This window comes from Lathamus discolor, chromosome 6 (genome assembly GCF_037157495.1).
Source record: "Lathamus discolor isolate bLatDis1 chromosome 6, bLatDis1.hap1, whole genome shotgun sequence".
In the NCBI taxonomy this organism is placed as follows: Eukaryota; Metazoa; Chordata; class Aves; order Psittaciformes; family Psittacidae; genus Lathamus; species Lathamus discolor.
Window position 1 is genome coordinate 43,766,625 of NC_088889.1, and position 25,743 is coordinate 43,792,367.

At 36.3% G+C, this 25,743-nt stretch overlaps 1 long non-coding RNA gene across 1 annotated transcript; it reads right to left on the reverse strand.

The window, feature by feature from the left end:
* Positions 1 to 19,603: 19,603 nt before the first annotated feature.
* LOC136017600 (uncharacterized) lies at positions 19,604 to 25,474 on the reverse strand. Its single transcript, XR_010614007.1, has 3 exons — positions 25,386 to 25,474; positions 20,518 to 20,668; positions 19,604 to 20,004 (listed from the first exon to the last, which is right to left on the reverse strand). It is a non-coding gene; the product is annotated as an uncharacterized LOC136017600 (long non-coding RNA).
* Positions 25,475 to 25,743: the final 269 nt, after the last annotated feature.

Sequence of the window (25,743 nt, forward strand, 5' to 3'; positions counted from 1 at the left end):
TTATTTCTGGACCAAATGAGATTAAAAAAATAATAAATTTTGATTTGTTCCTCTAACCAACCCAAAATTTTGTAGTTAACATGTCGCTGATCACACTAGGTTATCTCATAACTGTGATGAATATGTTCTTTGCATTCATTTCTCTCTTTAGAACAGTCAGTAAGCACAGTGAATCTAAGATCTTTAAATAGTAGAGGGACTCAGTGCATTGTAAAATAGTACATCAAATTCAAATACCTAAAATGAGGAGATCAATCATAATTTTTTTTAAATATTGATCAAACTGATTTTCGATTAAAATAACAAAATTTACAGCTGTTTGACAGCATCAAGCTCACATACAAATAGTACTTTTTTCAGTAGCAGAAGAAAACACATTTTGGTCTTAATATTATGTACTCAGGTATAATCATTTGGGAACAGATTCTCAGCTAATACAAACTGCCATAATTATACTAGGATGTTATGACATGTTACACCATCTGAGAATCTGCTTTGAATGTCATACTCATTTGCAATTAATTTCAGCTACTATTTCTTTTTTTTTTTAGTATGAGGATTTTTAGGTAACTGCAGGAAAAAAAAAATCTTTTGAGCTTTACAAAGCTCAGCTTTTAAAACCTACTAAGATGTACAGAGTATATGCTACCAATCATGTCAACAGAGTTTATTTTCTTTGATTTCTCACTATGGCTTTAGGCATCTGCTGTAGCAGATAGAAGTAGCTTTTGATAGCTCACTAAAGCTATCATAGCACCAAAGGACTTGAAAAAAGGGCTAACAGATTAAAAAAAAAAAAAAAAAACCACCAAAAAAAAAAAATTAACCAAAAGAGGGGAGGAAAGTAATAGCAGAAGAGAAACACAAAGCTGGCTTGTGCCAAACCAAAACACTAAGACTTGCAACACTGCCTTCAGTAGTGAGGAGTTCACTGGTATACAGTGTAGAGTACACTTCTGTCATGTGAAGTAGTGCATAGTGGCAGAGAATGCTAGAACTGATTGCTAACTGGAATGATTAGACCAGTTTATTAACATCTTCCTGTCTTTACAAAAGATTTGCTGTTACTGCATATAAACCAGGTGCTGTCAAAAGAGCTGCAAATTCTGCTGGTGTGATTGGAAATTATTTTGATTGATTTTAGGTAATGGGATTGTGATTGATTTCTTTTGTTAGATATCTGAATTTGATACACTGTTCATAATACCAGGATCTGGCTCCCCTTCATATTTGAAGAAGCTAGTTCCATAGCACTTACTGCTTTAAAGGGAGAAACAATTGAAAAGCACCCATTTATCATACTTACAGTGCAACTTTGTCTGATCTGATATGCTAACCACAAAATCTGTGTATTATTAGAGAAATTCTATACTACATGCTTCAGACTTTAAAAGATGATGAGGACAAAAGGGCAAAGCAAAACCCAGTAGATTAAAATATTATTGTGAAAACAATGGGTTAGACCTGGAATTTCCACACTGCTGAGAGGCAAGGGACATGGGAATGGTAGGACGCTCCTTCCACTGGTCCATATGCATATATCTAGTGAAGGCTGAACTGAACTGACACCATCTGTCAGCAAGTTAATTTACACTCTGGTTTTACTTGTTTGGAATATTCCAGCAAGCATCAGGGAAACAGGTTTTTTGGTGTGCATCAAAGGTAATGTAAGAGTCACATGCATTTACTGTGAACACGCTTTGTTGGGAAGTAGATTGTGTTTAAGAAACTTTCTCTCCAAAGTCATGTTTACATGAAAAAGAGTCATGATTTGGTAGGTCAGAAAAATTTCTTTTTCTAGCAGACTTGCATTTAATAGATTACCTTAATATAAGCTGCAACACTAAACTCTGCTTTAAACATGAAAAATACTGCTTTGCAGCTAGCACTGACAGATGTGAGGGGACACAAGGTGGTCTGTTCTGTAAACTACAGTTAAAACCCAAGCAGTTGGAAATAGCTTGGCTTGAGTATTCTGCCATCATTTTTCAGAGAGGTGTTGGGATGATGATTCTGAGCAGCTTCTTGGTACAGCTGTCTCTACTGTCAGTATTACTTGAGCCACTGCTGTGATAACTTGAACTCCTACCATCACTGAATGATTCACTATGCTGTTTGATCCTAGGAAACCTTGATGCTGTACTGTGACTTCAAAGCTGCTGCTATAGCTGCATGTGTGGAAGGTTATCCTCTTCGGTATCTAACATAAAAGTACTGAAAGTTATTAACCCTTCTGTGACAGACCAAGTTTCTATTGGAATTGCATCCTGAATCAATGTGCTTTCACACTCCTAAATAAACCCTGTATGCACTCTGGTCCTGATTTCACTCTCCGGAACTAGGCTTTCAGTTTGATATTCACTATTGGAGGTTTCATTTTGGTATAATACTGGTCTATTTTTTAGACCTTCCAAATTAGTAATTCCTGACCATGCATGAACAACAAACTGCCACTACTACCCAAGCCCTAGATATCTGTTTGTAACACCTTCTTGCTAAGTATTCAAAATTAGAATTTCTAAAAATAGCCCCTTAAAAAAAACCCAAACAAAGCCAACCAAACTCCTACAAAGACAAATAAAACACCTATATGAAGATAAGTATTTATGCATATGTGATCTCCCTCCTCCTCCTATGAAACAGAGGCTTTGGGTTGAAGCCAATTACATGACTTCTTATAAAAGTGTTGGAAAATTGCATTGTGGAGTATCACGTTATAATATGAATGGCAAGTATGGCAAAGTACTGGAATATGTCATCATGTAATAAGTACACTTCTGAGCAGAAGAGAGGAATAATTGCATGTTGGTCATTTAACTATAATAAATATATAGTCACGTGACTCGTATAAACAGACTGGATTACTCTTTCTATTTACAAACTCTCTTTACAGAGAAGCTGTACAGCAGTCATCAAAAAGTGCACTCTTCTGATTCATGGAATTAAAACACATGTTAAGAGTTCTGCTGGTGCAATGCCTTCAGGGCTCAGTGATGTATCAGAGATATACCCTAAACAGTGTGGATAACACAGATGCCAGATCAGAAGATTATGCTGGAGGTACAGGACTGGGTTGTTATTGGGCTAAATGTTCCAAGAGTCATTCGCTGTCAGCTGTGATTTAGTTCAACAGTTGCATGTGTCCTGTACACATAATTTGATTGAATCTGTAACTGAAGATGACGCAAGAAAACTAGGCAAAGAAAAATAAGAAAGTACTCCTGAGGTAAAAATGGTCCTGCTACTGAGTGTCAAAGGAAAAGAAATAATAATCACATAACTGTTTAGCATCATATGCCAGCTTTTATGTAGTCCTGACAGGATTCTGTTAACAGTTATTTCCATCTGTCTGTTTAGGAATGGAAAGTAATTCAGCAATTTGTATTTTATGCCTCTTGCATGATGTTGAGGAAGAAAAACAAATAATTCAGATTCTTACACTCTTGAAAAATGAGACAGGCATTTTTCTGTCCAGATGACTTTCTTGGCATTAACAAAATAATAAACACAGCATGAGTTAACATGCAGTTATCAATGGGTAGATACAGATCTGAATGCCTCAAAGTTCCAAAGCTGTGGGATATATGGCAATCATTCCTCATTTCAGTCTCAGTCTCAAAAACTGAACCATTGTAGTAGCTCATAAAATTTTACTGATACATTGAGTTACCAGTTAATATGACATATACTTGCAGGAGAAAAGTAGCTTCAAACTTTCTCAAAGTCATTTTCTGTTTGCTAAACCCCGAGACAGGAATCATACTTTGAACATTTTTGATATGTAAAATGAGAATTACAGAATCTTGCATTTATAGAATGACTGAGTTTCCACTATCTTTTCCTTTTTCTCTTCATTTCAGTCCACCTTCATCAACCTTCTAGATAATTTTTCACTATTTTATTCTCATTTTGCCATGCAATATTTTTGCATTACTTATTTTTGTTCAAAACCGGCCTTATTTCTCATTTTCTTCAAAATACTTGTCTTATTTTTGTTGTTTCTTTTTAGATTCCTTGTTGCATTGATATTTTTTCTTTCCACTTAATGTCTGTTTGGGTTTCTTCCCTCTGTACTACTATTTCTACTTGATTTTTTTAGTCTTATAAGTTTTCTTTCATATTTCTTCTCTAGTTGCTGTTTCTCCTGCTCTTATTTTTCTTTTTCTACACTTTCCTTCTTTTTATTCTTCTGTTAATTTCCATTATTTCTCTAAACACATGCTCATCTGTAATTTGTAAAAATCATTCACAAGTTTCATTCTTCTCTCAGTTGCTAACAAGATCTCTTCCTCTTTCTCTGAGGAGCAGCACTTCATATATTATAGCTAATATAGTAAATCCAATACGGGGTTCCACTGGAGCAGTCTATCAAAAGCAACACTGTAGTAGTAGGGAGCTTGGGGAACCTGCTATTCTTTCCCGGTTTTTGCATGTAAATAAAAGGCACTCTTTGTGGGAAAACAAGGAGATAAGACAAGCTTTAAAGAAAAAAAAAAAAAACCACCCAAAACTGTAAGAAAAGGAAGTACTCCATTGAGACGGAACAGAATTAATTTCATAAGATTTTGATCCAGGGAATTTAAAACATTTGAAATTTAATTTAAGAAGTCATTGTTACATTTTAAACCAGAAAAAAAACCAACAAAAAAAGCACATTGCCTAGTAGTTGTAAATTGTAGTGCATATACTAAGATGGAAGTATTCAGTTACTGATTCTTGATTAATCAGTAGGATACATACTAAAAGGTAAAGAAACGGATTTCATCTGAGGATTTCTGAAATCAACCATATGTATGAATGCACTTTAGAATTAGGACTTTGATCGAAAGCTTTGACATATGATCTAAGATCCCTTTTTACTTGGTATTAGAGAGTAAGTTACATTTTTTTTAAATAAAAGAGCCATGTATGCAATTTAATTTTATTTGATCTAAATTGCAGCAGAAAATTTAATGCTGTTCTAAGACAATGTTTAAAATCCTTGTAAACATGCAGTGTCAAAATATTTTAAAACACAGAGTGGGGTGCAAACAGCTTAGAATCCCCTACAAATGGTCAAATCAACAGACAATGAGGAAGTCAGTTTGATGATTTCAGCTCAGTCTGTGCTTCTATAGAACTTCAAAGTGTTCTGCAGTTCAAGAAAAAAAAAAAAAAACAAACCATTGTTATGGTTTAAGCAGTCTGTAAGGTATTTTGGGGAAGCACATATTCCTGTCAATGTACATTAACTGTTTCCCTTATTCCAAGAGCACTGAACTCAAGAATTTTATGAGGAGCCTAAAAGAATTAAAAGTTTCCATTTCCCCTGACTTCCATTTAAACAGGATGTGCAAACAATTCTGTTATCTCTCAGACTGTCTGTGTAGTTGCAATGAGGCTCTGAAATATGCACCAGTGAGGGTACCAGTCTTCAATGACCCATGGAGATAAGTTAACTAGAGTCATTGCACCTAAGGAGCCAGAGTCCTTCTGAAAGTTACTTACATAGAAGTTTACTGAGAGTGTTTTGCTGGAGCTATTCAAATGAGTGTCAGTGGGGGACAGGTACTTTATTTCTCTTTCTTATTTATCTCTGCCATTCCAGACAAAAATTTATAACTAAAGTTTTTTATTTCAGAGATTTGTAGTTTAATGTGAATTGAGAATTGCAGTTACCAGTAGCATTTTGCCATGGATTCATGTCCTGACACAGCCAGGGAAGTCAGACCTGATAGCTTTCCTAGAAGATCCTAGTGTTGTACATAAGAAAAAGCAACAGCATGGTCTGGCTGAGCTTTGATCTATTGGAATAAATATGGATGCGCTGCCCTAGGACTAGGGTCATGTGGACAGACACAGGTCAGAAAACAGTCACTGATTTTGGTCTCTCATAGGGGCAGCTATCACCAATCAGTGCAGATTTAAAAATAAATCAGAATGAACACAGAACGCTGAGACAATAAGTGCTGTAACTACTATTTTTATTAGGGCATTTGCACACAATAAAAAACAAAAGTGATCTGATAACATCCTGCATTTTTGAGTCTTAAAATGGCGTCATAGTTAAATAGCTATGAAAAAAACTGTTCCACAGCATCTACTCTGAAGGATTTTGGAATATGGTAAGCCTTAAATGAAATAAAACTCCAGCTTATGCTTTCCTACTACTTAAGTCTCTTAATCTTTTATATAAATATCTTCCCCACTAGAAACACAGATGTACATCATCAGCTATTGTCAGGGGAGATTCTAGTACCCAGTAAGCGAAACAGGTCTTCCACTGGAGAACAAACCAGTGTACTGGGCTATGACACTTTAAGAGTGTTAACATTAGCAGGGCATTGAAGGAAGTGTGTCTATTTTTGTTGAATGATGCTACAAGTAGCAGTATGTAAAAAGCTGACAGGGAGAAAAGATGAAAGTAAAAAGCTGGGATGGAACTAATGATAATAAAACTCTTGGCAAGTGAAATTACTGAGTCTCATATCAAAAGCAACTTTGACAATAATGGGATTCCAGAGTCCATAAAATTAGTCATGATTCAAAGATAAAAACATCAACAATTTGCATAAAAGCTTTACTTTAAAGATTTAGCACTGTGTACCAAATGAAGGAAAAAAGCACCACCATAACAGTAACACTTTAATATAGGTATCCATTACCTAATGCTTATATAATGGAAGCCAAATGAGCTCATTATTATCAGTGCTATTACACTGAATACTAAATGAACTCATCATAGAAACACACTTGCTTTAAAAACTATTACAGCACCATCAGTGACAAGGAAAAAAAAAAAAATTGCATACAAACTTCCTGAGATGACTGATTTGATTTCAGTGTTAACTTCTAATACATTATTAATCAACAGTTCATTATACTTTTAGATAGCACTTAGTTTATTTGTGGTTTATTTGTATACAATTTATTTCAGTAATCTTTTATTATATTGCATTTTATTCCTATGTAAACAATGCTGGTTTGGTCTGATACAGATTTACAGTAAGTGGAAGTATGCTATGCTTATGTGTAATTCAAATTTGTTCTGTTTTGCAAAGCCAGGAGAGGTACAAAAAAGGTGATGAAATCCAAAGTGAACAATACACTAATATTATGAGAAAAGACTGAAAGTTATAAATTTTAAATGTACTGCATGAATATATTGCTGAGAAAGTTAAGAATACTGTAGCACATATATATACTAATATATGTGCACACTAACATATCACAGATTAAAAAGAAGTACTCATGCTTAAAAATATGATCTCAAAGAATATGAAAATTCATATGTACAGTTCATATTTTCATCTATTTATATGTAGATGCTTTAATGTACCAAAATCATGTATATCAAATGTACTATGTTATTGGAGTCTGAAAGTTTTGTGATTTTTATATTCTATTAACAAAATTTGCAATATTTGCATGATGAATAATTAATATTGCTTTAGTCTAGACTAGACAAGCCATGACTTATGTTGTAAGCAGCATTTCAGAGTAACTTCAAAACTCTGAAGCGATTTTTTTTGGTAAAAGAGTTCATGAGCAACAGGATAATGGGGAATTACAATGTCTGGAATATAGAAGTTCTCTTCAGGATTTTTTTTAGAATTATAAAAATTACTGAAAAAGTTCCCTTTTCCCAGTGTTTCACAAAAAAGGAAACTGCATTATTTCACTTTTTTTCTGTTTTCATTTACATTCACAATATATATTCAACCACTAGTCTAGAAAAAAATCACACAGTTTTAAACTAAATTGCAAATTAAAAGGAAAAATATTTTCAAATATAGAATTTCAAGATATTTGTCATTCTGCTAAAATAAGTTTCATAACAATGATTATGGAAGTAAAATCAAAAACTAGCTCTCTTTAAAAAATTTTCAATGAGAACTTGGGTAAATGTGTTATAAACCAAAGCCACAAATGAGTTAGTCACAGAATTTGTAAGTTGGACAGGCTTAGCTTAAATACTAGGTCCTTTTTCAAGCTTTATTCCACCTGAAATATCTTCATTCTCTAAACTGCAATTAACTGCATCTAGATATGGCACATAGAGATTGTTTAGCCTCCAAATGTGACCAATTCCCATAATTTATTTTGAAAATCTAAAAATTTAATTTTGAGTTGACTATTTTTTTTTCTAAATTCTATCTAGGTTTAACTACTATAATAAAAATGTAAATTCCCTGAATAAGAAGATTTCAGGCAAAAATACAAATGATCAACATATGAAATCATGGTAGCTTTTTTCTATATCTTCTTGCGTTTGTTGATGATTCTGGGTTGAGCTAGTGAAGCAAAAACCTAACTGAATTGCATTGTGTACTTTCAAAGGTCCTCACATTTCTTCTTTTTCTTAGGGAAAGTTCATTTAGTTCCTTTGTGCTATGCATTTGTTAATGACCACAATTTGCTCAATGCAAGAAATCCAAGGTTTGAGGCAACTGTGAAGTTATCATGTTAAAATAAACACAGTAGATACAGCATGTCCTGCCTAAAAGTGAACATTCTTTCCTTCCTTTTTTACAGATGAGGTCCTTTTTTTCTTTATTTCAGTACTTTTGCCAACACATGTTTTTCAGAACACAAGCTTTCATATGTGATTCAGCAGCATCAATGAGGTATCTAATTCTAGAGCTGTCTAACACTTCGTATCTATGCTCTTTGAAGTGCAAAGTTGCATGGGCCTAAATCTGGAATAACTGATGCCCTTTGTCAATAGTCATTCTTAACTTATGGAAATAGATATGCTCAAATAAATCTCCTTTGCATTGTCTCAAGTGCCTGACCATAAACCAAATTCCCTGTTTAATTGGTTATACTTAGTTCTATAAGCAACTTTAACGGCAAATTAAATTAAATTAGTTGTTTGGCTTTCTATGACAGGCTTGTTGATCAAGACACCAAAACACTATTACAGGACATGTGTTTCTTGAACTCAGTGACCACTGAGACTGGTCCGACAGATAGGAGACTACACATCATAAAGGACTGCATCAGACCTGAAACTGGTAATGAAGCACATTACACGAAACATTAATTTCTCACAGGATAGTGTAAAACCTAATTTTACAACCAAAGAAGTCTAGCGTATATTCAAAATTAACAATTATGTGTTGGTTGTGATGGTGTGTTGATATACAATGATGCACATTTATGACAAGAGTTTGGGGCAACAATGAGGGATTGGTACCATTAACAAATAAATCAAATGTTATATTTTGTGAGTTTTGGTTCCTTATCTCTTAACCAGAAATGTAAGGTATTGCTTTGCAATCATACTATAAAGTCCTAGTTAAAACACAGTAGTCTTTACTGTTAAATCTTGCTTTGATTTTCTGCACTAGAGCAAGGCAGACCTTGCCAAACTTGCAGCATTTTCATGGCAGCTTTCAAGGATCTATTCCAGTAGTTAGCCAACACGTAAAGTGCAGATTACGTCAATTTTTTTAATGGAAAATGATATTTCAAGGCTTTAGTTTGCTATTGCCTGGAGTGGCTGAGACATTAATGTAGCACATTTCTGAAGTATTGCTTGGCAATTAAAAATGTCCTCTAAGAACAGATTATATAATGATATACATATGTGTGTAAGGAACATACAGTTAGAGCATACAATAGATAGAAACAAAGGTGTTCTGTATCTTGATAATTTGTTAGATGACATCTATTTTGCAGCCCAGGTACATGGTTATAGGAACTAACTGAGAGGCTGCTTGTTTTCTGTTAAGCTGACTCACTTATTCTTCTCTCCTAGTAGAAAAACAAACAAAAACCAGAAATTATGTCCTTAGTTAAATAAGAAGCTCATAGTTAGTGAAGTCATAGTTACATCTTACAATCCCTTGATATAGTGCACAGATATCTGTATGTGAAAAGTGGTTGGAAACAGGTCAAGTCCAGCTGCTACTTTGTTGCTATCCTTCTGGCCTCAACAGCTCACAATCATCTAGTTTGTTTGATGAACAAGATAGACACAGAAAGGAAGATTTCCTGGGCAGCAGAGAATGTCCAACACTTAACCTTAGACTGGATTTCATCTTTCTTAACTTGTGTAAAGGTTAGGCACATCCATTAAGCTAATCAACTAAAAGAGATGAGCCCTTCCTGAGGGTGCTTCAACATATTTATTTTACATGCGTTTATTACATGAAGATGAATTTCTATTTAAAGGGATGTGTATTAACTGACAACAGAAGTATCCCAGACAACTAGCTGGTTTATTTTTCCTATAGCTGAAGTTGGGTAAGATACATCCTGTCTTTGATTTTGGAACCTAATATATATTCTTTGACAACATTTTTATTGGCCAAATTAATTTCCCTGAATATGAGTTTTTATATAGGCACTCAAACACATCTCACCATTTATGTTCATGAAGCATCCTGGCTAAAGTTATTATAGTAACCTCTATTCCCTACATTTTGTTAGGAGAGTAATTACACAGATGTTGACCTTTTTTGTCATCTCATGTTTTATTTAGCAAACATTTTGCAAAAGTTTTGGAAAAAACCTTCAACATGGTAGCATTTTAACCCATTTTTGGTGGTTTTTTTTTAATTTATTTTTATTAAATTCAACCTCCATCCACAAATCAACAGCTGTTCAAAAAGCACACATTTTTTATGTTAAAGCAACCACCAGATGGCGACCTTACAATTGCATAAATAAAACACAAAAAAAAAAAAAAATGGATGTGGCTAGTTTTCTTTGGCTTATATTTAGTTGGGTTTTTTTGTTAGTTTTTTTTTTAATGAAACAAAATATTTGAATAGCATAAACTGTCTCCAGATATTTTAATTGGCTGCAGGTTTTATTATGCCATATTCTTTAGGGCAAATATTTAGAGCATTTCATCAGAGTGAATTCCTTAAATACTTCACTTTTCCTTTCTCCACTGTAATACACTGCAGTTTCATTCTTAAAGTCTGTAATTAGTGACACAGAAAACACTAGCACAGTGGTGACTCCTGCAAAGTATGTAGTGCTACATTTATCAATGAAATTATGGTCAGTATGTCACTGCTTTCCATTTTGTATAGCAGCAAAGCCTTTTTAAAGACTTTTCAGTTTGCATAGCCAGGCTCACAAATTGATCTGTCTGTCAAACTGATGCAGGTGCCAGACTGATACAAGTGCCAGACACATAATAAGAGCCTTATCCAAAGTCTGAAGCCTCAGCTGGGAGGCTTTCCATCACTTCCAGTAAGCTTTGGGCCAATCCCCTATTTTCTCTTTCAGTCCCTGTCTGATATATATCTAGGAAAGATTTGATGTAGAAAGCAATTTCCTGTAAAAACTATGTCCATAAAATACACTATTTCCCACCAATTTAAAATAGCGAAGTCAGGTAGTTAAAAATAATTTTTGGCAATATATACTAACAACCTGACAATCTTTCAATGTTTGATTATGCTAATTTAAGAGAATAAAATTATTAGAAGTTTACAGACCAGACAGACTAACTTTGATACTCAAAAAAATAGTAGAAAAAAATTACTAAACAATCAATTTACAAAAATCCAAACAAAAAGAAGATGACAAGAAACAATTAACATAGTTTTGTCAAGAGCAAATCATGTCAAGCCAGCCAAATTTCCTTTCCTGGAAAGGTGATTGGCCTAGTAGACAAGGCAGAAGGCAATAGATATGGTATATTTTGATGTCGGAATGACAAGTTCCACTTACCATATCTGCAAGTGAATGTTGTGATGAAATTACCACATGGGTACAAAAACAGTTAAAAATCATACTCAGGGACCAATTAGCACTGGTTTGTTTTCTGACTAGAAAGTCTGCTCTGAATCCTATTCTGGTCAGCCCTTTCATCACTAGCTTAAATGATAAAATAAACGTAACTTCACACAAACTGCAGACACCCAGGCTGGGATAGTTGACACACTACTGAAAAGAGGACTGGAGTTCAAAGTAATCTTCATAGACCAGATGAGCCATATAAAATCAAGAAAATGGAATTCAGTTAAAGGAGGACAAAGTACTGCTCTTAGAAAAGTGAAATCAGATGCATACATACAAGATGGGAAATAAGTGTATGGAAATGGCAAATAATTTTGGAAAGAAAACTCCTAGTTTAACATATTTAGAGAGACCCACTCACTAAATTATGCATACAAATCATTCCTCTGTTTTATTTGGCATTTATAATATCTCTTGGAGTTTTTCTACTGGTTTTGGGAATAACATCTTTGGGTACAGACTAACGGGGGTCTTCCTACGGAAAATAATTAGGAAGGCAAAGTATTTATAAAATATGACTGACAGAAAGGTTAAAATAACTGATTTTTCAAGTTAGAGAACACTCCAGAGAAATTAGTTCTTCAGTATCAAACAAAAAGTTTTTATAAAGAAAACAACACTCTCTATGCTGGATAGGGCATGAAATAGTTATCTTAGTTACAGAAAGGAAGATTTAGACATTAGATATTAAGAAAGGCTTTCTTACTATATGAATAGTTAAATATACACACCAGCCAGTGAACAAGGTTGTGAAATATCTCTTCTTGGAGGTATATACAAACAAGTTAGACAAACTTATCAGGAAGATGCTATTCAATACAACCTTAGAGTTTAAAAAAAAAAAAAGTTTTAAAAAAACCCAAACAAACTTTTGAAAATGATTAAGTTAAATAGCAATTTCTACAACATTTTTCACCAGACATAAAAAACTCAACAAACCTCATCCATCACTCCGTTTCAAAATAGTTACCGTTTCTTATCATTCTTAATGAGATTCAGTTAAGGTGCTTTCTTTCAAAATTAGACTGTTTCCAGTGAGAAAAACTAGAATAAATAGAAAAAATGGGGGAGAAGGGGAAAGACGGATGACCATAACAGAATAATCACCTGAAATTTGGCAAGCATTGAAAGAAGAGCGCTCTGCATGGATTTTTTTTTTGCAGTAGAATAATATTCATGAGTCCCTGTGTAAGAACTAACTTCAAGAATGAGACTTTGAGAGGAAAAATTCTTTCATCCTATAGGACATGAGTACAGGCTGTACCAAAGAATCCTACACGTTTCAGCTGAAGGACATAGAGAATCCTTTTACCTATTTCATTCTGAGAATAATTGAAGACAAAGAATCATAGAATCATAGAATAGTTAGGGTTGGAAAGGACCTCAAGATCACCTAGTTCCAACCCCCCTGCTATGGAAAGGGACACCTCACACTAAACCATCCCACCCAAGGCTTCATCCAACCTGGCCTTGAACACCGCCAGGGATGGAGCACTCACGACCTCCCTGGGCAACCAATTCCAGTGTCTCACCACCCTCACAGGAAAGAATTTCCTCCTTATATCCAATTTAAACTTCCCCTGTTTAAGTTTTAACCCGTTACCCCTCGTCCTGTCACTACAGTCCCTGACGAAGTGTCCCTCCCCAGCATCCCTATAGGCCCCCTTCAGGTACTGGAAGGCTGCTATGAGGTCTCCACGCAGCCTTCTCTTCTCCAGGCTGAACAGTCCCAACTTCCTCAGCCTGTCTTCATACGGGAGGTGCTCCAGTCCCCTGATCATCCTCGTGGTCCTCCTCCGTACTTGTTCCAGCAGTTCCATGTCCTTTTTATGTTGAGGACACCAGAACTGCACACAATACTCCAAATGAGGTCTCACAAGAGCAGAGTAGAGGGGCAGGATCACCTCCTTCGACCTGTTGGTCACGCTCCTTTTGATGCAGTCCAGGACCAGCACCCCCAAGTCCTTCTCTGCAGGGCCGCTCTGAATCTCTTCTTTGCCCAATCTGTAGCTGTGCCTGGGATTGCTCCCACCCAGGTGTAGGACCTTGCACTTGTCGTGGTTGAACTTCATCAGGTTGGCATCAGCCCACCTCACAAGCATGTCAAGGTCCCTCTGGATGGCATCCCTTCCCTCCAGCATATCAACCGGACCACACAGCTTGGTGTCATCGGCAAACTCAATCCCACTGTCCATGTCAGCGAGGAAGATGTTAAAGAAGACCGGTCCCAACACCGATCCCTGAGGGACACCACTCGTTAGCGGTCTCCAGCCGGACATTGAGCCATTGACCACAATTCTTTGTGTGCAGCCGTCCAGCCAGTTCTTTACCCGCCGAGTGGTCCATCCATCAAATTGATATCTCTCCAATTTAGAGAGAAGGATGATTGTGTGGGACAGTGTCAAACACTTTGCACAAGTCCAGGTAGATGATGTCAACTGCTTTACCCATACCCATCAATTCTGTAGCCCCATCATAGAAGGCCACCAAATTGGTCAGGCAGGATTTCCCCTTAGTGAAGCCATGCTGGCTGTCACCAAGCACCTTGTCGTTTTTAATGTGCCTTAGCATGCCTTCCAGAAGAATGTGCTCCAAGATTTTGCCAGGCACAGAGGTGAGACTGACTGGTCTGTAATTCCCCGGGTCTTCCATTTTCCCCTTCTTGAAAATGGGGGTTATATTTCCCTTTTTCCAGTCATCGGGAACTTCACCTGACTGCCATGATTTTTCAAATACGATGGCCAGTGGCTTAGCAACTTCATTCGCCAGCTCCTTCAGGACCCGCGGATGGATTCCATCAGGTCCCACGGACTTGTGTGCGTTCAGATTTTTAAGATGGTCTCGAACCAGATCCTCTCCTACAGTGGGCCCAAGGTCTTCATTCTCACAGTCCCTGTGTCTGCCTTTCAAGACTTGGGTGGTGTGGTCAGAGCATTTGTCAGTGAAGACTGAGACAAAGAAGTCATTCAGAACCTCAGCCTTCTCCAAATCCTGCGTAGCCAGTTCTCCTGAAAGCTTCCTCAGGGGGCCTATTTTGTCCCTAGTTTTTTTTTTTTGTTTGCTACGTACCTGTAGAATCCCTTCCTATTATCCTTAACATCCCTGGTTAGGTTTAATTCTAACTGGGCCTTAGCCTTCCTAACCTGGTCCCTAGCTTCCCAGACAACATCCCTGTACTCTACCCAGGGCACCTGTCCTTGCTTCCATTTTTTATAATCCTCTTTTTTCCTTTGAATTTTCCTCAGCAGCTCCTTATCCATCCAAGGAGGTCTCCTGGCCCTCCTGCTGCACTTCCTTCTAGTTGGGATGCAGCACTCCTGAGCTTGTAGCAGGTGATCCTTGATCCTTGAATATCAACCAACAGTCTTGGGCCCCCCTGCCCTCCAGGGCTATATTCCATGGAACCTTACTAAGCAGGCTCCTGAAGAGGCCAAAGTCTGCTCTCCCGAAGTCCAGGGCAGTGAGCTTGCTGCACGCTCTTCTCACTGTCCTGGGGATCTCAAATTTGACCATCTCGTGATCGCTGCATCCAAGGCTGCCCTGGAGTACCACATTCTCAACAAGCCCTTCCCTGTTGGTGAGCACAAGGTCAAGCATCGCACCTCTCCTTGTCAGCTCCTCTATTACTTGCAGAAGGAAGTTGTCTTCCACACAATCGAGGAACCTCCTGGATTGCTTGTGCCGTGCAGTGCTATCGTTCCAACAGATGTCAGGGTGGTTGAAATCCCCCATGAGAACAAGGGCCTGCGAGCGTGAGGCTTTTCCTATCTGTCTGTAGAGTGCTTCATCCACAGGTTCTCCTTGATCAGGCAGTCTGTAACAGATCCCCACAGTAATGTCTCCCATGGCTGTTTTCCCTTTAACCCTGACCCACAAACTCTCTGTAAACTGCTCACCTGCCCCCAGACAGAGTTCCATACTCTCCAGCCTATCCCTAACATAAAGAAATATATGTTAAGCTCAAGTAACCTGTGCTTGATTTTTAAAATTCACTGCTGAAAGTATATGCTGAAATCTTCAGAACAATACTGAGAAATATAGCTGTGTTACAAAATAAGATCATTTGATGTTTGTTTTGCATACAAAACTTAGACCATTCTTGACTCTAGAACCGCAAGCAGTGCTTCCATAGCATATATTATGATAGTACTTTATAGAATAAAGAAAAAAATATTTTCTGATTGCATGTGCCAATGAAGATCAGAAGACAAACAACAACAAACCCGAAACCAACCAACCAAATAAAAAACAAACAAAACCGGACACCCCAAAAACAAAACCAGAAGGAAATAATGAAAAATATCAAGAATATGCAAAATTGGGAATGGTTTAGATGACCATTTTAAATGTTCATAGTGTGCCACAATACAGGAGAGACTCCCACATTCTTGGCATTTTTTAATTCATAACACTTTCTTCAGGTTCATTTAATGATTATAAAGAATGGAAACAAGAGACCTAGATGAGCAACGTGCATCTTAACTGAAGCATTTGCTTTATTGTGAGGAACATTTTAACAAACTGGCAAACCTGACATAGAATGAAGATCACAGAGTCAGCTATCCAGTGGAAATCTTCTAAATACCCTTACTGTCCTTCAGTAATATGGATACATTTTGTCCATTCCCAAGTAAAGACACTTATGAATATGAAGGGGGTTTATTTCCTCTCTAGATGATTAAAATGTCTATTTTTGCTATAATTTTTGTTATATACTCATCACTAAAGATCAAATAAACCTAAGTTTCCTAATCCTATGAAACTGCTGATTATGGCAGTCACAAAAGTAACTTTCATCTTTTTAACTTGTTTCCAGGGAGGGGTGAGGAGAGGGGATTATCAATGGAAGAACCCAAATCCTAAGGGCCAAAATATTCATGTTGCTTTGAAAAATTATTTACCCTGTGGGAATGTCCTGTTGCTCATGCTTTCATTTTGAAACACTCTTTTTTTTTTTTTTCATAACTTATACTGAGTTAGTTGGTAATTTTCAGGTATGGCTAATAATGGAAGTTAAAACTAATAAGTAAAAATCTCAAAAGTTTCTGTGCAATTTTGTAAATAGCCAGTTTTTGCTTTTTTTCATTTCTTTACCATCTGCAGCACTGTCATGGAAAGAGATTGAGGGCTGCCAGCCATTCCCAAATCAATGACCTTGGAATCTCTGGAGGAATTTGTGAATTTGAAGGTAAAATTTCAATCTCTTAGAGAGGAAAATGTTTAATCTCTAAAGAGTTAAATAGATTTTTCTCCATGCATTGCTTGACACTAAATCTTTTTAGATTTAGAATGGCAGCTTCACTGTTCCACTGCCATTTGAGTTGTGGGCCCAGAAATCAATTGAGAGCTTCGTTATAAATAATATTCTCACCACACAGAAAATTGTCTGTCATACAGGTAATATTTTAACCAAGGTAGAAGAGCTCTGACTGTGCAGTAACACCCATCCTGTGCAGCAGTGTTAACATGGGGATGACACTAAGTCTTAGCATGCAGCTGGAGGGAACGAAATCTTGAACTCTAGGCAAAACATCCCTATCTAGTTTGACCATTGCCACCACATACATTTGAACAAAAGGAGAGTGGAAAATATGAACTGAGTAATTTCCAGACAATTTTAAAACTCTTTACTGTTTTTCTCTCTTGCAGCTATAACATTGAGTGTGTAATTTCAGTGGTCTTGTCGATTACCCAATCATGTTTGTCATTTGTGAAGAAAGACAGCTCACATACTGTGACACAAATAATACAAAAGAAAGAAGGCTAAGTAGTTTTCTTTGGTAAACTCTTAGGTCACACTACCCTTTTATTTTGGTCACATAGATCCATTTCAGAACTCTGTGAAAAAATCTTTCTAAAAATAAAGCTGCTTTTTTCCACAGGTTGAGAATGAAAAAACTGAATATGTCTTAAAAGAAGGAGGCTTTGATTGACTTGCTCAGCACATATGTATTATCCAATATAGGTATAAGAACCAAAACATACTAAGAGTTACCATACCAAAAATTCAAAGAAACAATTATATTTTACAAAGTCTAGAGCTTCTTTGTATTTTGTTCCAAGCTGACTTCAGTTTATTTTTTTAAATTATGTTTATTGCCTTTTAAGTTTTCCAACTGTATTTTGAATACTGATGTTTTTAATCTAGGATGTTTGGACAGTCTGAGAATTTTCTGAAGAATCTGAGATTTAACACTCAGTGAATTTTATTTTCTAATAAAATGAATCAGATTTTTCATGAATTTGGGTGCAGTGAGGAAAGAATTGTTTTACCTTTGCTTACTGCTATTCCATGGCCTTTAAAAGTTGTATCTGTAATGAACTGGCTTCTTCTTTTCTTTTTATTCAGAAACACAAGGCACTTGCCAGAACACAAGGGGCTTGCATTCATCTACAAATATTTTCTGTCTTTCACTCTTTTTAGTGTAATTAAAACTTACAAAAATAGAGAATGTGAAAGATCTTTTTCCAAGTTCCACTATTAATTTCTAGAAGCCAGATACATCATCTATCCTGGAGGATATCAGGGGGTCAATGCAGTAAGAACATTAAGTCATCACAAGACTACAACTAGATTCCTGTTTATGTGCTTTAATACAGTTTAGGATGGCTACTGGTACAGTACAGGTTGACTTGCTTACAGAGAAGATTAAAGAATACGCAAGCACTATTGGATAGGAAAAGCTGAGGTAAAAAAATTAATGTGCTGTTAAAGAGAAACAAGAATTGCCATGGATATACACAATGAATTTTAACAGTTCCTGGCACTCAACAAATTCTGTCTGGGTATCTGTTAAATTTTTTAAGGCACAGTATTAAAAATATGATGGCTATAATGCACAATAATATTCCAGAATTAGATAGAAGATTAATTTTGTATTTTGGTATACATATATATAAAATTTTCTTCATAACAGCAACATTGGTATAGGTCTCAGTTCCAAAAAGCATAAAATGTATGTCTACCTTTATTAATGAAGTATATATGAAAATGTTGAATGCTCTTCAGTCCTAACTTTAATTCTATGCTTCAGTATTGATTCAGTTCACCAGATAATACAGGGTAGCTTGAGAATAAAGACAATTAGCAGGTAGATTTTCTTGTAATATCCTAATAAGTCTGAGAACAATATAAACTATAAAACTTCAGTAGGCCTATTACAAAATAGAAACAACATTTTTAATAGTGACACAAAATAGGCAAATTCAGTCAAAGGTATTTTTGTTCTGTGTACTAGAATGAAGTACTTATAACACAGAAAAATGAAATACAGGCAATTGGTGACTATGATGAATTTATATTATATTGTTCTGGGCTAAACATCTTGTACCAGCAAACTCAGATAAATTGCACACAACGTTTCTGAGAAAGTAGGATGAATCATAGAATTAGCTAGGTTGAAAAGACCTTTAAGATCAAGTTCACCACTAAACAATGTCATAGAAGGAGTGCATGGCAAAATACTTTTTTTCACCAAGGAGGTGTTAGTTACTTTGGGACCTCAGTAAGGCAGGTACAGACACTCCAGGCTAGTTTATCAGCTTTATTTTGTAAAAGATGGAAATTACTACAGTCTTACATAGATATCAGTCTTACATCCCTTCTGATGCTGGAACTTCATCTGTTGGCACTGTAGGATGAGCCTCTCTTTGTTGATCTCAGTGTGCTGTGCAGGGTTCCTGTGTGCTGAGGTTCAGGGGCCCCACTGCTTTTCACAACTTTGCAGTATCCTTCCAAAGCTACTGATCTACCTGTACAATACTGAGATTTCTTGATAGTACACCAGTATTTGCTGTGGCTGTTGCAGTCTTACACATCTCCACAGGAAAGAGTTCTGATCCCCAAACTTGTATGTGAGGGAAACTAAACAGCTTTTGGAGTTTTAGCCATTACCCCTCTTACAGAAGGGCAGTTCTCACTGAGATTCTTCCAACTATGCCAATGGTAAAAGACATCAAGAATGAAAACCAAGTGTTTACGTTACAATGAACCTTTCTTTTTTTTTTTTTTTTTAATGAAAGGTATGAGGAATCTGCCCTGTGTGACACTATCCATCAACAGATACGGATGATGCAGGTAGAAAATAGTCTTAATTTTTGTCCATGTAACCCCACCCAATCTCATCCCAGATGATGAAGATGAACAGAAAGTCTGTTACTGTGAGCATGAGAGGATATTTTTTCTGCCATAGTTCTTCCTACATGTAAGTTTTTGGCTCAGATTATGTGCCACCATCTACCCAATGGCTCCTTTTCCACCTGCTAAAAACAAATGGCCACATTTAGAAGGAAGCAAACCTCTCAGACACACAGAGATGGCAATATGTTCTGCCTATAAAATAAGCTTTTCCACCAATAACTAACCCTAAAAAACTGCAAATTGCTGTTCCCAGAAAAAAGAAAAATGTCCTTCTAACATGCAGCATTCTGTAGAATGGCATCTAAATTTGTTCTATGTTCTGTTTTGAAATGTCATTAATCACAATTTCTAATATCCAAAAAAGTCTGTTACTGATAGACACCCACCCCACGACCCCACCAACCCCACCCCCAGTCTATTACTCAGGAAATTAATACTCTTGTAGCAGAAACCTTGACCATGAAATACTGAGCTTTCAGAATTCTGTATAAATGGAGAAATCTCCAAGTTCTCTGATACTCATTCAAGACTTAATACATTATGAAAGTGAGAGGTGATAAACTCCCAGAGTCTCATGGGTACAGTGAAATATACCAGATAGGTTCATTTTCATTCAAGTAAAAAAGCAAGCTTACCCCAAGAATACTTTTCATCAGTTAATTCCATGTATTCTTGTTCCAAATTTTTGGTGTTTTCTCTTAAACACATTATCCCAGAGACGTTGTCACAGTCACTGATGGGCTTGGCCTTCATCAGTGTCTGTCTTGGAGCTGTCAGGCATTGGTTCTGTTGGACACAGAGGAAGCTTCCAGTAGCTTCTCAGAGAAGCCACCCCAGTAGCACCCTGCTACCAAAACCTTGTCACACAAACCCAATACACTCCTGAACTTTTTATTATTTTTCTTTTATCTTAAGTGCAGCAATAGGTTGAAAAGGTAGAATAGCTTATAATAAATGCATTTGTGATTAAATCAGTGAAAATAATTGAGATTGTGCTTGCAAGCCATAAAATAAGGAGGTACTAAATTCAGGACATCCATGACAATACTAAATCGAACAAATAGCATCAGCAAAATTCAATCAGCAGAATTTCTTGAGTAGTTCTGTTCAACTTCTTGACTCATCATTTTTCTCTAGCAATTTCATTTTACAGTACTTTTCTAATGGAGTGACTTATGTGTGATAAAGCTACCAGTGTGCATAGTTATAGAATTATGCAAAGGAAGAAAAATTTAACACATCCTATAAACAGGCACACACTATGAGTGACAGATAGGTTGTTGATTTATGGAAGACTGGTTTGCAAATTTGAGTCATTCTGTGCCAGTGATCATGAGAGGAGGAAGTTGTACCAAGTCAGACAACAGAAAGAATTATTTTGATTTAAATTCTTGGACTTTTCAGGGTATAGCTCAGAAAGCTTTTTTTGACCGAAGAAGCCAAATAAGTCTGCTTCTTACAAGTATTAAATCTTTAATAAAATACATGGTATTTTACAAGCAGAACAGACTGAGAATCTGAAAGTACTAAAATGGTATGCCTGGGTTTTTACTGTTACAGCAGCATTATGAAGATGGTTAACACAATGAGAGCATGACCAAATGCTTTGCTGGTTTGCTTGTTTGCATGATGGTTACAGAGAAGGAAGGACTTAGTAGATCTTTCTTCCAGCTTTTTTTATTATTTTTTTTGGTCAGTATTAAGTCATGGTTTTCATTAAAACTACTGAGACATAATTATTTGTTAAACTTATTTAATTTCTTCATATATTTGCAAAGATTAAGATCCCTAAAGAATAGGAGTGAATGTTCTTTGTCTACATGCCCATTTTTACTACTGTCGTGGTTTAAACTCAGTCAGCCACGCAGTCTCTCTCTCACTTCCCCCTCCTTCTTACTCCCCACTCCTGGAGGGATGGGGAAGAGAATCAAAAGAATGTAACTCCCACGGGTTGAGATAAGAAGAGTCCAGTAACTAAGGTATAACACAAAACCACTACTGCTACCACCAGTAGTAATAATGATAAGGGAAGTAACAAGGGGAGAGAACACAACTGCTCACCACCCGCAGACCGATACCCAGCATGACCGAGCAGCGATCTAACCCTTCCGGGTAATTGCCCCCAATTTATATAGTGACTGTGACATGCTGTGATATGGAATGCCTCTTTGGTTAGTTTGGGTCACGTGTCCTGTCTCTATTTCCTCCCAGCTTCCCCTCCTCCCTGGCAGAGCATGAGACTCAGAAAGTCCTTGGTCAGAGTGAACATTACTGAGCAGTAACTAAAAACATCAGTGCTGTCAGCGTTGTTCCCAGGCTGAAAGTCAGAAACCCAGCACTGCACCAGCTACTAAGAAGGAGAAAAATGACTGCTACTGCTGAACCCAGGACAGCTACTTAAATTTTTGAGAAATGTTTGCAAAAAAAAAAAGTACTTAGAGTACAAAAGTACTTCTTTCTGTGCAAGGGTATTACTAGTTCCTGTAACCTGCTCTCTGAGTACTCTAGGCAGTTCACTGTGTCACCACTGAATCTGTGCTTATTTCTTTCAAGTATGTTTCTATACATACTAGTGCATTATAACTGCAGTTTCCTGCCAGAGAAATACAAAATATTCCAGTTAACAGATAATGGTCTCCCTTGGTTATATGGTAAAAAGAAAGAGACAAATTAATCTAGAAACCAGTTCTGTTAAAATGCCACACAAAACCATTCAGCTTACATGCTCTGAATTATCCCTTTGACAAGGACATACCCTGACTACAAAAAGAGCTCACAGAAATTAATCTCTATAGAATAATGTGAATTTTAAAAATACCCACCTTCTTCTGAAAGTGATGGAGTTCTAGAGAACATATGTATTTATATATTTTCACACTATATTTGTCTTTTTATACACCTACAAATCATTGAGGGATAAGAACCTAAGAGGGCAGACACTTTTACTTTCAGTTTTATGTTGAACAAAATGTCAGTGTGTGACAACCCAAGTTTTACTCGTGCCATGCTCTAATTGAGCAGTAATGTGTATTGCTGAAATTCCAAAAGCCTTTGTAGTGGGCACTTTATCATTTTGACACTCTTTTCCTGCAACACATGGGGAACAGTAGTAGCATGTCTAAATCTATTTTTCACTGTAGGCCGCTAAACTACCAATCACTAAAACCTGACCCGAACACTTAATATCTAGTATGAATTAATGAATCAGGTCAGTCATACATTTCTTACCTTGCTCACTGGAATAAGCATTTTAGCAGTTGCCAAGTTCACATGAAACCTTTGTTCTTTTATTCTCACATATATATTTTATAGGATTGGTACTTCTGTTTGCTTAGTGTTAGATAGAAGCACTCTTTCTTTCCAAATTTGCTGAAAGTATTTGACTATACAGTTTTTACATGTATCTTCCCACATCAGTGTATCTTCAGTGTATATTTGCTATCATCTGTCCCATCCAAACAGACATGTTTTCCTAATGAAAGTACTTAGGTGAGACTTTTCCAAAGGGAAGGCTATGTGTATAGTCACATATGTACATATACCTATCTATGTACAGATATGCATTCTGCTCAGAAAGGGCATCTGCTGGAACTCTGCTAAAATAGCTTCTTTGGAAATCTCTGTTCTAGATGATGTGAAAAAATATGTAATTGAAATAAATTAATAAATATTTAATCTAAGAATACCTGTATAATTGTCAGGGATCATGGCCGTATACCAGATAAACCGGGGAAAAAACTCCACAAAACAAGGAAAGCTCAGCCTGGCCCAACTACTTGACGCTGTCTGACGTAGTTTAGTATTGCCCAAATAAGGTATCATAGTCTTATTCAAAATAACAGGAGACAGGTTTAGCTAGCTATATTGGCATGGTATATAGAACTGTATTCTAAAGTTTAGCTGTAGCAATTGGAAAAACAGAGCTATTATAGTATAGTGAAAATAATCTGTCAGATTGAACTTCAGCATGTACAATGTATACATGACATAATTACTGTACACATAAACTTACAAATGATCAAGTTCAAAGCAGTCGAAACCACAGTAAAAAGCATTTGCATGAAGACTGTTGATTAAAAACCCCATTTATCTGCACCTTATAGCTTTAATAATTAATCTCTACGCAGTTCCTCTCTGCCTGCAATAGGTATTTATGCACCTAAAGTACTTGTAAGTTATTCTAGAAATAATTTTCAAAAGTTTTAAAATTAATTAACCTTTAAAAGTTGCATTAAACTCTGTTCACACTATAACTGTAGGCCATAAAAATACATTAGTAAAAAGTATGATGCAATAACAGTAGAATAGTAGAACAAAACAGTTGAAAGACTCAGTATACAATAAGTATGACCTGAAAAGTTTAGACTGTCTGTATTATCATCCCATGAACTAAATAAACATTACCAAGTGGATTATGCATGCTTCTGAAACAAATATTCTGCTTTAATTTCACAAACGAAACTGGTCTAAGGAAGCCTAATTTTTGTAACATGAAGATGCTCTGCAATGAGAACCAAAGCAGTAAAATATCATAAGACTACTGTCCTGGGTTCAGCAATAGCAGTCACTTGTCTCTTTCTTGGTAGATGGTGCAGTGCTGTGGTTTTGTATTTCAGGGCTGTTCCCAGGCTGGTGACTGCTACTGCTGAACCCAGGACAACTTCCTATGAGGAGGAGATGTTAAGGTAGTTTTTCCATCTCACTTCCTCATGACTTCTCTATGATAAAATCCTGCATCACCTGGGATTCCCAGGCAGTCTTCCATCCAATTACTAACCAAGCCCAACCCTGCTTAGCTTGTCATCTCAAGAGTCAATGTGATCTATGATTCTCTTTTAGCTGCAGGTGAAAAGAGCAGTCTTTGGTGCACAGGCTGTAGAATGGTTGGACTTTTTTGGCTTGACATCTGATGATGATCACAATTTGTCACTATAATCACTCTAATACTGTTTTGCAGACAGAAAATTACACTGTCAGAAACCTTCCTGGGTTATTACTTGATCAGATTACGTGTCTACGAAAAAGTAAAGTTGTGAAAGCATGGAATTTGTAAGGAATCATTTTTACAGATCATTTTAAACAGGAACAATTTTTTGTGCAACAACATCTTCTATGAGAGTACTTCAGGACTCATCTTTTTTTTATTTTTTTTTTTTTTCCATGGAGGAGATCCCTTAGGCTTCTGTAGGTTTACAGAATGGAAAGTTTCCACATTCTACATAATAAGCAATAAAAATACCATTAACAGATTTGTGAGTTGTCAAAGTCCATTCAGGTCTCTCAGATTTGCAGGACAATATTTTTTATTTAAAATTTATTTCATAAATCCATTAAGAACATGAACTCATTAAGAAATATAAACAAACATGACAGGAGCTTAATCCCCTTTTTTTGCCCAGACTATCTTATCATGTTAATACCATTGAAGTAATAATATTTCATAATTTATAATCTGTAACTCTTAATATCATGCATCTGTGAACAAAAGAAAAGGATTGATTACCTAGCTGATAGTGAGAGTACTCATCCTTCCTCCTCTGTTATGGTGCAGGCATTCCCTGTATCACAGTAATAAACATGAAAGCCTCAGCAGTCCAGCTGATTTTGAATCTGCTTCAAATGCATTTTTGGTTAAGCCGGTGTTTTATAGCTTTCAGTTTGGAGGTTTGGTCTATCTATTTCCATAAATTAGTGGATTCTGAGGAAACTGCCAGGCAAAACACAACGGCTTCAGGAGACAGCAATTTGGAGGTGATTGTGGCTGCCTAATAGCCTTTCAGCACTTCCTGATTACCTGTCCTGCTTATGTTGTACTCTAGCTTGCTTTGGACTAATGTCACTGCTCCTAGCATACATTAGGC